Genomic DNA, 13,386 nt, shown 5'->3' with positions numbered 1-13,386 from the left:
GGGCCTAGGCCTCGGCTCCTTTAAAAGTAAAGATGGCTTTGTATAAGTAAGTGCGGGGCAGCCGGGCGGAGAGACCAGATGAGCCCCTCCCTGAGTGTGAAGCACTCTGAAACACACCCAACTCCGGGGTGTACAATTGCTAGGAAAAGGCTGAGTTATCAGCGACTTTTCTGAATGGCAGAATCGGAGAAGCCCAGTTCTACTTCCACCCTAGAGTAAGTTGGTTTTACCGTTCCGAGCCTCGATTGTCAGAATCCAGACCAGAGCGCTGATGATCAGACCCTGATACCTACCGGAGTCTTCCTCCCCTTTCTCCCCAGCGCTACTGTGATCCACTCCACGGAGAGCCCGCCCTTGAGTCCCTAACTTCTTAACAGGCGCCCTAAGTGCCCAGATTCCTCACTTCCCCGAGTGAGGTTGCCAGACCAGCTGTGTCAAAGGGCTACGTGGTGACACACCTCCCTCCCGGTTCCCCTGCCACCTGCTGAGCAGTCAGCCCACCCGCGGGTTCCTATGAGACCCTCTAAGAAAGGACCGGGATTCTGCCACGTGAGCCTCGTTCTCAGAACACCCCCGCCTCCTCCCGCCTGCTCCTTGCGGCGCCAGGGCCTGAAATTCCGAGTGTCCACGTGCTGTGGTCCGTCCCTTCTATTAAGTTCTTACTCCCAACAATCCGCTTCAGTGTCCCCCATGAGCCGCATCCCCTATGTCTTTCAGAGATACACACCATCAAGGAGTTATACTTTTTTTTTTTTTTTAAAAAAAAAACAGTTTTAGCCATAAAGATGTTTTTACCCACTAGTTTAAGTAAAATGCCCAGTGCATGGATGGCATTGAGTTGAACCTAAAACTTGCTTGTTTCTGCTCTATTGATAATCCTGTGATAAGTCGAGGTCTCATAGCCCCATAATGTCCACTGTCTAATTATCACAGAATAATTCTGCAGTTCTGGGCACTGTCACCTCTGACAGGGCATTTCCTGCTTTCCTTTGGGACTGTCTCAGTGTTGCCCTTGTGTATGAGCAACAGGGGCTTCTGCACCCAGAGCATCACTTTAGAGGACTCTGTTCAGATCTTCACCATGAGACAAGAAATTCGAGGTACTAACAGGTCTTGCCAAAGCAAGCCTCCATTCTCCAATCTGCCTTTTGAAACTCCAGGCCCCAATACTAAGCACACTTCCAGTAGAAGGTAGAATACTTGGCCTAGGCCACACCATAGTCTAGTCTGCTTCAAAATTGAAGTCCAAAGGAATCGAAAATTCCACACTTCTACTCCAGAAGGAAGAAACAAGTTTTGCAAGCCAGTATGTAAAAATTCGATGCAGATGGCAGATGTGTGTCCTTAGGTAACCAGTGCAGGCCTGGAGGAGTTTAGACTTGTCATCCAGGGCTGATGTGGTCTCTGCTTTCCTAACCTCTGGAGGCAGATGGCCTGCAGATAGAGCAGATAAACAGGTGAGTTGAGTAAGGTGGGGGTAGGGGAAAGGCAAGCTTTCCCTTCTGTGTTTCCCACTGGCCCCCTCTCAAATCACGGCTGTTTTCTCTATCCACTAAGTTTCGCAGACTTGTCTTTTGCTTTATTGTTTTGCTTAATTTGCCTCCTACTCATTTACAGTTTTTTTCAGTGTTGGAAATCAAACTCAGGGCCGGAAGCTAGGCAAGTGCCCTTCTACAGTTACATCCAACCCTTCTAACTTTTGTTAATCCACCTTGACCTAAATGGTTGCAATACTCTATCAGTTCGCAAATGATTTTGAAATGAATTAGTCGTCAGATGAAGGAAACTACTGCCATTAATTTTGTTCCCAGCCTTTTTTTCTAACCATTTCATAGCACTTCCAGGAAGAGTCATCCTTAAAAATTCTCCATAGTGTTCCTTCCATTTTGTCAAAATTTCAAGTACTTTTTGGAGTTGGTTAATGCTTGACCTCGCTTGTTCATCGTGGCCTTTGTGCCATTGTGCTTTGCTTGTGTTAGGAGCCGTTACTTTTTGTGTCTATTGCTAATCTGGATTCTGCATGTGAGAGGAAATGCGATGGCACTTTCAAAGTTTGTTTACTGAACCATTTGAAGTACTCTTGGGTGACACCCTCAGCCTGAGATTCTTTGCCATAGTCTTTAACTACTACACAATTCCAACCAACCACCTTACTGGGTTTCTTTCCATTCAGTTTTACAGAGGCCAATCATTGCTCTAGTTTCTTGTTATATTTATTTGGTGCTCAGTAAAAAAGGCTTTGCTAGTTTACCTTTGTCACAGAGGCTGCTCTTTAAACTAGGATTCAGCCAGGTGACTAAGTAGAGCCTGAGGGGACTTCTGTTCTCAGACTATGGTCTGCTGCCGCCCTGAAGGTAGATTTAACTAAATCTCGACGTTTTAATAAAACTGAGATTCAAAGGCTAGGGTGAAAACCTGTGAGCTCCGAGAGTTAGAATAGCAACCGACTAACTTTCTCTCTTAGCTGGTGTCCCAGGAAACCTCTCCTTCCACACCACCTTAAATAAATAACCCATGCTGAGCTCCTCCTTGCTACTTCCTATCAACTAGTTGCTAACCCCACCTCTCAGAGCCCAGGTTAATTTTATTTAATGCAAATGCAACACATCTTCATGTTGTTAAACAAATGCAGCATAAATAAATGTAACACATCTTTACATAGTTAGACAAATATTCCACAGCAACTTGGCATACACAGGCTCATTGCAATTAGAAGCAACAACACAAAGATGGAGTTGGCATTTATCTAAAGCTTTGGCCACTTGGGGAATTTCATGGACCAGGCCATGATGGATGAGGGCAGTCTTCAGCATCTCTTGTAAAGCAGTGTTAAGGATCTTTACACCTCTAACAACAATGCTTTGCTCAGGCCTTCCTCTTGTGTTCGTGAGACTCTGTGGTGGCATGAGAAAAGTGTGTTCTTTCTCTCCTCTCTCTTCCCTCCCCCCTCTCTCTTCTCTCTACCTCCTCTCCTCTGTTGTGAAATACTTTGATTGCACTCTGACACTCCCAAAACTTGGCAATAAAGTTAAAGCTTGAATCAGGGAGCAGAGCCAGTGATTAGCTGACCAGAATTGGCCATAGAGAAGCCAGCATTTTGGATAGAGAAGACACACAGGAAGGAAAGGGCAGGGACTTGAGTGTGGCACTTTCCTTTTTGGTTCTGGGATGAGGGAAGAGACAAGTCTCTTGCGGTGTCTCCTGCCAAAAACCAAGGTCAACTAGTTGCTACCCAGCCTCTCTGAACTAGCAGGTTTTCACCCCAGCCTCTGACTCCTGAGCCTTATTGATAAATAGAACAATAGAGACCTAATTTACACCTACATATGGCATCCATGGCAGAGCAGCCAAGGGACCAGAAGCCCTGCCAGGTCGCTGCCTGAGTGGCTGGCAGGATGCTGACTGAGGGGCCATAGGGTGGCAGATAATAATAAAATAAAATATCAGTAGATGCATGTGCAGCTGCTATGCCAACAGAAAAACATCATCCATCCTCTTCCCTCCTCTCCTCTCTCCCTCTCCCCTACCTCCTCCTCTTCCTTACTTTCCCCTCTTCTCTTTCCTCTCTCCTTGCCTCCTATCTCCTCTACTCCTCCTTCCCCCCCCCCTGCATTTCCCCTTCCTAATTTTGTGGATTTTTGTTTTTTGAGACAGGGTCTTCCTATGTAGCCCTAGTTGTCCTGGCACTCAGAGATCCGCCTGCTTCTGCCTTCTGAGGGCTGGGATTAAAGTCTCATGTTCTCATTCTATTATGTTTCTTTGTTTGTTTTTGCTTCCAAGGCATTGTCCAAACTGCTTAAAATACAGGACAAAGTTATTAAAACACAGCCAGGTATGGTGATACACAACTTTAATCTCAGCACTCAGGAGGCAGAGGCAGGTGCATCTCTGGGTTCAAGGCCAGCCTGGTTTACAAAGTGAGTTCCAGGACAGCCAGGACTACATAGAGATATCCTGTGTCAAAAAACAAACAAGTAAAAATGATATTAAAACACCATTTATTATTATGTTTTGTTGAGAGTCTTCCTAAGTAGCTAAGATTATAGGTGTGTACTAACACTTATAACTTACAGTTTTTATTAATAAAATGTTTTAAATAAATTCCTATTTGTTCTCTTTACGTACTGTAAGGAGACCAGTGACTTCTAGACTCTGCCAGGCTTTAATACCTCAGAGGCATTTGGCACTGGTGACTCCTCCTTCATCAGATCATTCATGCAGGCTGAGTAGGAACCAAAAGGTACAGAGAGTTTCTTCTTCCTCTCTTTTTCTCATCTGCCCTTTAACAAGAAAAATTTCAGAGTTAGCATTTGTTTTAGTTAGGATTTATATTGTTCTAAAGAGACACCATGACCACAGCGACTCCTATAAAGGAAAACATTTATTTGGGGCTGGCTTATAGTTTAGAAGTTTAGTCCATTATCATCTTGGCAGGAAGCATGGAGGCATGCAGGCAGACATGGTGCTGGAGTAGTACCTGGGAGTTCTGCATCCAGATTGGCAGGCAGCAGGAAGAAGAGAGAGAGACATTGGGCCTGGCTTGAGCTTCTGAAACTTCAAAGCCCACCCCCAATGACATACTTCATAGTGGGTTTTTCTTTGGAGTACCAACTCCCAAATAACAACACAGAGACTTTTATTAATTATGAGAGCTTAACTTAGGCTTGTCCCCAGCTAGCTCTTAAAACTTAAGGTAACCCTTTTACATTAATCTACATTTTGCCACAGGGCTCATTCCCTGTCCTCAATACCATATGTTCAACTTCCTCTATGTCTGGCAGGCAAATCTCCTGCACCTCAGATTCTTTCCCAGATTTCCTATCTCTCCCCAGGAGTCCTGTCCATCTTCTCCTGCCTAGCTATTGGTCATTCAGCCCTTTATTAAACCAATCAGAAGGTGCCTTAGGCAGGTGAGGTTAAACAGAGACACATCTTCACACAGTGCACAAAAAGATTATCCCAACATCTCCCCCTTTTTGTCCAATAAAGGGCTATTTCTCTAACATCAATAAACTATATACCATAAGAACAATTATCAGGTAAGAATTACATTCAGTGTCCAGTCCATTTCTATTTGGCAACTTTGGATAAAGTATTATGTATTGGTGAGCCCAAAGTTTTATACCTAAATCACTTTCTATCAGAACTTGTATTACCAACCTAAAAATGTCTTTTTACACTATAAGACATTTTCCTAGATAAAACTTAAGCTTTTATGTCTCTCAAACTTTATATCTCTTTTGTGAGTTTCTTTTCTGAATTTGGTAACAAGGAAAACTGTAAAACTGTAAATGTCTAGTTTTCAACCTCATCAGAGACCTGAGAAGGATAAATATTACCCAAATAAACAGGAAGTACAGAGCAAGCAACTTCCAAAACTATAGAAATGATAGAAACAACTGACTGCCTGGACAGTCACCCAAAGTTCCTCTGCAATGTTGGGGCATCCATCTTCAGCCTATAGGTCTAGAATATCTGACAGACTTTTCTGTGAGGCAGGAATTTTGATGACTGTCTTACTTTGTCTTAGCAAAGTTTGGCAGTCACCTTCTTTTATGTCCTGCTTGTCCAGTTTGGACATCAAACTGTCAGCAGTTGAGGTAAGGGCAGTTTCTTGCCCTTTCTTGCAACATTGAAAACAAACTCCCTATGGAGGAGCTTCTTTGATTCCCATCATCTTCTTTAAGTAAATTGGTGCTGCCATCAGCAGGCATGTCTCACTGTCATGAGAAGTCTTATGTTATTAAAACATCTTAAATACCATGTTCTATAGCTCTCTGAAGTGTTTTGAAGACCACCTATCTGTCTAAAATATATCTCTGTTTAACTTTGAAAACATGCCTAATGGGGCTGGAGAAATGGCTCAGAGGTTAAGAGCACTGACTGCTCTTTAAGAGGTCCTGAGTTCAGTTCCCAGCAACCACATGGTGGCTCACAACCATCTATAAATGGGATCTGATGCCCTCTTCTAGAGTGTAGGCATACATACAGGCAAAACACTGTATACATAATAAATAAAATCTTTGGTGGTATTGTGTTCCCCGAAATATTGTGTGTTCCCCGAAATAAACTTATCTGGGGTCAGAGAACAGGACGGCCACAATATTAAACATGAGGATAGGCAGTGGTAGCACACGCCTGTAATCCCAGCACTTGGGAGGCAGAACCAGGCGATCTCTGTGAGTTCAAGGCTACATTGGAAACAGCTAGGCATGGTGACACACGCCTTTAATCCCAGGGAATGGGGGCAGAAAGAGAAAGATTATATAAGGCGTGAAGACCAGAAACTAGAAGCATTTGGCTGGTTAAACTTTTAGGCTTTGGAGCAGCACAGTTCAGCTGAGACCCATTCTGGATGAGGACTCAGAGGCTTCCAGTCTGAGGAAACAAGACTAGCTGAGGAACTGGCGAGGTGAGGTAGCTGTGGCTTGTTCTGCTTCTCTGATCTTCCAGCATTCACCCCAATAACTGGCCTCAGGCTTGATTTTATTAATAAGAACTTCTAACCATTCTGCTACAAAAATCTTAAAAAAGAAAAGAAAAGAAAAGAAAAGAAAAGAAAAGAAAAGAAAAGAAAAGGAAACATGCCTAACATGACTACTACTACTACTAACCTGCACTTCTTAATTATCCTAAACAGTTTGTAATAGTAGCTTTCAAGGACTAGAACTTTACATTACATTTTTAAATGAGCTGCATAGGTTCAATACCTTAAACTAGAGTGGAAACATGTATACATGGTAGAAGAATTCCCGCAGAGCTACAGCCCTTTGACTTTGGAGGGTTAGCACCTAGCTTTGATCTGCTTTTTGTGATTGCTGTCTCCTGCCTCCTTACCTTCTGTTTGAAGTCTTATCTGAGAATTTTCCTAGGGAATCAAAGCCTATGCAAACTTACCTTAAAAACAACCCAGAACACTGTGGCATTCTTTACTAAGAATTTGCATTTGGCATTGTCCCTCTGGAGGGCTTAGATAAAGGTTTTGTTTGGTATACAGAATTGACTTGCTAAGGGTGTGAATTGTATAACAATAAAAGGGCCCTTTGCTCAGCTAGTGCGGTTCATTCCATAGAGATGAATCCATCCTGTAGCTGGAAAAGGCTAAAAATTCATCCTTGAGGTTCCTCTGTTCTTCTTTGCACAGACCTTCTTGAACACACCCGATATACAACATATCCAGTATGTTGTAACAAAAATAACCTTAACTTTGTATCAATGTACAAAAATCCATACCAATGTAAAATATTTGAAACTAGTAGTAAGTAGCTTGCTTGATCTGCTTAAGGGGCCCCCTGGCATTATGATCAGGATCCCTAGTGAATGAGCTGGCTTTTTTGGAGCCTACTACCTATGGTGGGACACTTCACACAGCCTTGAGGGAGGGAGAGGTGCTTGGATCTGCCTCTACTGAATGTACCAGGCTCTGCTGACTCCCCATGGGAGGCCTTACCTTCTTGTAGTAGGGAATGAGGAGTGGGTTGGGAAGGGGAGACTGGAAGGGCAGGAGGAGGGAAGAGGGGGATCTGTGATTGGTATGTAAAATGAATAAAAATTCTTAATAAAGAGAAAAAAAAGTAGCTTCAATAATCCACCCTTTTATCCTGTCATTTTAAACACTTCCTCCAAAACAAAGCCACACCCACTCCAACAGGCCACACCTCCTAACAACCCCACTCCCTATGGACCTGTGGGGGCCATTTTCACTCAAACCACGACAGTGTGGGAAATAATAGGCAAAACAAGCTGCTGTACTTGTAAAGGTAATATAACAGGTCAATGTAGCAGAAATAGGAAACTGAGAAACAATTCAAAATATCAGTAAGAATTAGTATAACATAAAGGAAAAATTTCAGGTTATGCCGTTGTCAACAACTGGTTTTGTAACTGTTGGCTGGAAGGAAAAACATCCTCCCTCCCATGATGCTTCCAAGTATATTTTATTTCAAGGAAAGAGTTAAATTTAAAATGGTCGTTGAAAAGTTGGGCAATGGTGCTAGAGAGTTGGCTCAGTGATTGAGAGCACTTGATTCTCTTGAGGAGGACCCAAGGTCAATTCCTAGCACCCATATAACACCTCACAAGGGGCTACAACCCTAATCCCAGGATCTCTGACATCCTCTTCTGGCCTCCTCAGACACAAGGCACGGAGGTGGGGTGCACATGCACACATGTAGGCAAGACACTCTTGTGTATAAAATAATAAAGAATGATTTTTTTGAGAAAATGTTTGTGTGGTCTTGGCTGTCCTGGAACTAGCTCTGTAGACCCGGTTGGCCTTGAACTCACAGAGATCTGTCTGCTTCTGTCTCTCAACTGCTGGAATTAAAGGTGTGTACCACCACTACCCTGCTATAAAATAAATCTTTGGGCTAGAGGGACGGCTCAGTGGTTGGGAGCACTGGCTACTCTTGCAGAGGACCCTGGTTCAATTCCTAGCACCCACATGGCAGCTCAAGGCTACCTGTGATTCCAGTTCCAGGGGACCTGACACCCATGGCAAAAACACCAATGCACATAAAATAAAAATAAATTAAAAGAAAATCTTTTTTAAAAAAAGCCACCTGAAGTTTTTTTCTGTATGTGAAGCTACATTTGATCAATCCTAGATGTCAAAGATTAATCAATCTGATTACATGGAATTATAAATCAAATGAGTCAGTTCAATGATAAAGCAAATTTGGGGAAATATTTTTAAAGAATAAGATGAAGCCAGTTGATGGTGGCCAGGGGATCTCTGAGGCCAGCTGGTTCTACAGAGTGAGTTCCAGAACACCAGGGCTAAACAGAGAAACCTTGTCTTTAAAAAACAAAACAAAAAGACAAAGGATATGACTAGAGATGATGCACTTTTAATCTGTAAGATAAGCAGCATTCAGTATTGCTCAGTATTGGTTAAGAATATGAAGAGTAGGCATTCCAGACACTCCAACACTGAGAATGTAAATGGAATGAACATTATTGAAAGCAGTTTGGTAAATAGCTAATTTTTAAATGTAGACACTTTTTGAATCTTCTATTTGCTTCTCCCTCTTCTGTATAAAATGACTGATTATACAATATATAAATATTATTACACAATTTGGACTTGTAAAATATAGAAACACATAAAATACTTCAACAGAAGAAAACTTGATGAAAATACTATGTGGATATGCAATGAAATACTATACAGGCACTAAAAAGAATGTGTCAGATTTCTGTATTACTAATTTGGACAGATGTCTGAGATTTATTCATTTAATAAATATTTTGTGAGTATCAACTATGGTGACAATACCAAGTGTCCTTGCTAACTTTTAGCACACTCATGGGAACGAAACAATCCTGGGCTTCCTGATGTGTCTGATAGGAGATCAGTGTCCTTAACATGTGAAAGACTGAGAAATAACATACAACCCAACAAGAAACTCAACAAGAAAAAAAAAAAAAAAACCAATCAATAAATGGTCAAATGAATTGAATATACGGTTCTCAAAAGAAGTATAAATGTTATAGATATATTCTAACTGTTGTGCCGGCTTCCGATGCAAGCACGTAAGGGCCTTTATTGTCAGATTTCGAACCTGATGGAAGGAAATGCGGCGGCAGCTGTGAGCCCAGGTATAGAAAGTTTTTATAGGGAAAAAACGCAAGCCGGGAATTACATGCTTTGGGATTGGGTAGATGGGATATGGGCCAAGGTGATTTTTTGAAACTATTGGTCTAGACTTTGGACAGGAAACCACATTTGAAACCATTGGGTTAGACTTTTTGGCAGGGAACTACAACTTGCTGAGCAGGATTATCTGGGCTGCTCAGCAGGATTGTCTAGATAGCTTCAAGGGCCATAAGCTGCAGACAGGATGTGTGCTGGAGCATACTGCCCTGTATCTGTTCCAGTTGTCATGGCACATTCCTGAGGGCCTTCCTGGAACTGAGTACAGCAGGTGGTCTAAGATGGTGGCCCTCCCCTAAGATGGAGTCTGTTGCCGGCACACCAACATCCTTAGCCACTAGGGAAACAGAAATCAAAACTATACAGGGATTTTCTCTTCCACCAGTTATATTGGCTATTATTAACACTAAGCAATAGTAAATGCTGACAAGGGATTGAGAGGGTGTCTTTCTATACTGTTGGTCGGAATGTTAATGAATACAGGAAATCAGTAGACTCCACCCTCACCCCAAAATTAAGAGTTGATCTATAATGTGGATGTGCTACCAGGTATAATCACACAGAGCACGCCATGGAGGTACTTACGTACCGATACTTTTTTTTTTCTTTTCTATATAAAGTTTCCTTTTTTTTTTGGTTTTTTGAAACAGGGTTTTTCTGTTTAGTTTTGGTGCCTGTCCTGGATCTTGCCCTGTAGACCAGGCTGGCCTGGAACTCACAGAGATCTTCCTGGCTCTGCCTTCTGAGTGCTGGGATTAAAGGGGTGCGCCACCACTGCCTGGCACCTACGATACTTATTGATGCTCTATGCATAATAGTCAAGATATTAAATCAATCTAAATGTCCATCAACAGATGGATAAAGAAAATGTGATACATATGTACAATAGAGTTTGGTTCAGCCATAAAGAAGAATGAAATTATTTATTTTAAAAGGTTATAACATTAAGCCAGACTTACAAAGATATATCACGTTTTTTTTCTCGTAAGTGGAGATCAGGCTTTAAAACCATAAGATGTGTCTGGGAGATGGTGGGTAAAGGCACTTGCCATGAAAATCTGGCAAACTGAGAGTGGTGTTTTGAGTAGAATGTCTCCCAGAGGCTCATGTATTTGAAGCCTTGGTCCCTGGGTTGGTAGTGCTGTTTGGGGAGGTTTGTGATGTGGCCTTGTTGGAGGGAGGAGTTGTATCAGTGGAGGCTGGCTTGGAGAGTTTAAAGACGTGGCCCTTTGCAGTTGCTCTCTCTGATCTGGAGTTGTGCTGTTCAAGATGTGAGCTGTCAGCTTCTCTATCTGCCTACTGCCATGTTGTCCACACAACCAGGGACACTAAACCTCGGCAACCATTAAGCCTAAATGAACTCTTCTGTAAGCTGCCTTGGTCATGGCGTTTTGTCACAGCAACAGAGAAGTAACTAATACAATTAGTTTGATCCCTGGAACTCCCATGAAAAAAAAAGTCCACAAAAATAGCACTTGGGAGGCAGAGGTGGGTGGATCTCTGTGTTTGAGGCTAGCCTGGTTTACATAGTATGTTCCAGGACAGCCAGAGCTACATAGTGAGACTGTCTCAAAAGAAAGAGAAAGAAGAAAGAGAGGGGAGAGAGAGAGAAGAGAGAGGAGAGAGAGAGAGAGAGGGAGAGAGAGAGACAGAGAGAGGAGAGACAGAGAGAGGGAGAGAGACAGAGAGAGAGAGAGAGAGAGAGAGAGAGAGAGAGAGAGAGAGAGAGAATAGAACCAATGGGACTGATGTGAGAGGGTAGTGGGATGAACATGATCACATTTGATGCACATGCATACATATCTGAAAAACCATTATGAAACCTATTATTTTATGCAATGAGCATATGCTAATTTGAGTAGTACATTAAACAATGTATGTGATGTGAAAATAGAAAGGGGCTATTTGGAAAGAGGAAGATGAGCAGGAGGAATGAATTAGGTAAAGAGATGGTTGAGGGGAAGGTGAGTATGAGCAAGTGGGTTTTACACTTGTATGAAAATGTTCTAATCTGTTATTTTGTGCAGTTAACATACACTAATAACAAAAAAGTTCATATGCCCATAAAATTACTTCTTGGGAGTAATAAAGCAGTAACTCTAGAGGCTGGGAATGTAGCCAAATGATGGTGCATTTGTCTAGTACACTCAGTGCTGGGTTTGACCCTAACACCAAAGAAAACAAAATTCATTCATATACGTACACACAGAGACACACACATGCACATATCAAATCAGGCCTGACCTGTGCAGGCCTGCAATCCCAGTTACTTGGGAGGCTGAGGTAGGAAGATCAAATGTTTGATACCAACCTGGGCACCAGAATGAGTTTAAGGCCACTCTGGACAACTTGGTGAGACCCTAGAGGGAGAGGAAAAAGGGCAGAGGTGGAGGGAGAGGGAGATTGAAAACGTGCTGAGGCTACAGCCTAGTGATAGAGCGTGTGCCTAGCAGGTGAAAGATCCATGGCTGTGTGTGTGTGTGTGTGTGTGTGTGTGTGTGTGTGTGTGTGTGTGAATGAGAGCATGGAGAGTGACTGGAATTGGTTGGGGTACCATTTCCTTCGCTTTTAAAGATTTGTTTATGTGGATGGATATTTTGCCAGCATGTGTGAATATGCACATGGATCCCCTGGAACTGTAATTACAGATTTTTGTGAGCCATGTGGGTGCTGGGAATCAAACCTGGGTTCTCTGGAAAAGTAGCCAGTACTCTTAACCATTCATCTCTCCATTTTCATCGTAGTACTTTAGAAATATTAAAATTATAGACAGAACACTGGCCAGTAGTGTCCAGGATTCAGGGAAAGAGGGGAAGGCAATATCTGTGGCTTTGCAGGGGTGGTGTGGTGGTTTGAAAGAAAATGGCCCCCAAAGGGAGGTGTGGCCTTGTTGAAGTAGGCGTGGCCTTGTTGGAGGAAGTGTGTCACTGAGGGGGTGGGCTTTGACGTCTCTTTTACTCAAGCTTTGCTCAGTGTGACGCTCAGACCACTTCCTGTTGCCTGCAAGATGTTAGATTCTTCAGGTACTTCTTCAGCACATGTCAGCCTGCATGCCACCGTGTCCCACCATAATGAGAATGGACTGAATCTGTGAATTATAATCGAGCCACCCCAATTAAATATTTTCTTTAATAAGAGTCGCCGTGGTCCTGGTGTCTCTTCACAGCAATAGAAACCCTAACTAAAAGAGGTTTCATGAGATTCCTTGGGATGGCACAGTTTTGCATCTGGACTGAAGATTGTTCACATGATGTCTATGTGTTGAAAGACCCCCCGGCACCCCTATAGGAATGCTATGTTTGCAAGGCTTATAAGGGAACAAAAGACAGTTCCAGGAAATAGAATGGCCCCACCGCAGCCCAGATAGCCGATAAGCATTGCCCTGTTGTGCAAACCCCCTAGCTTGTGAGGCACGTAGGGGAACAAAGGACTTCAGCTAGAAGGCAACCAGAGCAGCTGGAATTCTAGATAGGGGTTGAGTCGACACACATATCTGGTTACCAAGGAAACCCACAAACCGCCCTGAGCCTGAATCCACGCCCCATTTGATTTATGCTTATATATTCGCGCCTCACTTGAATTGTCCAATCAGAACCATTCGCGCCTTGTTTAAACTATCCAATCAGAACCCTTTGACTATTCGCGCCTCACTTGAATTGTCCAATCAGAGCTTTGTAACCATTTGCGCCTTGTTTAAACTATCCAATCAGAACCCTTTGACTAATGCTTTC

The sequence above is a fragment of the Onychomys torridus genome, chromosome 5, assembly GCF_903995425.1.
Source record: "Onychomys torridus chromosome 5, mOncTor1.1, whole genome shotgun sequence".
In the NCBI taxonomy this organism is placed as follows: Eukaryota; Metazoa; Chordata; class Mammalia; order Rodentia; family Cricetidae; genus Onychomys; species Onychomys torridus.
The sequence above is the reverse complement of the archived record's forward strand: the minus strand, read 5'-3'. Positions refer to the sequence as shown.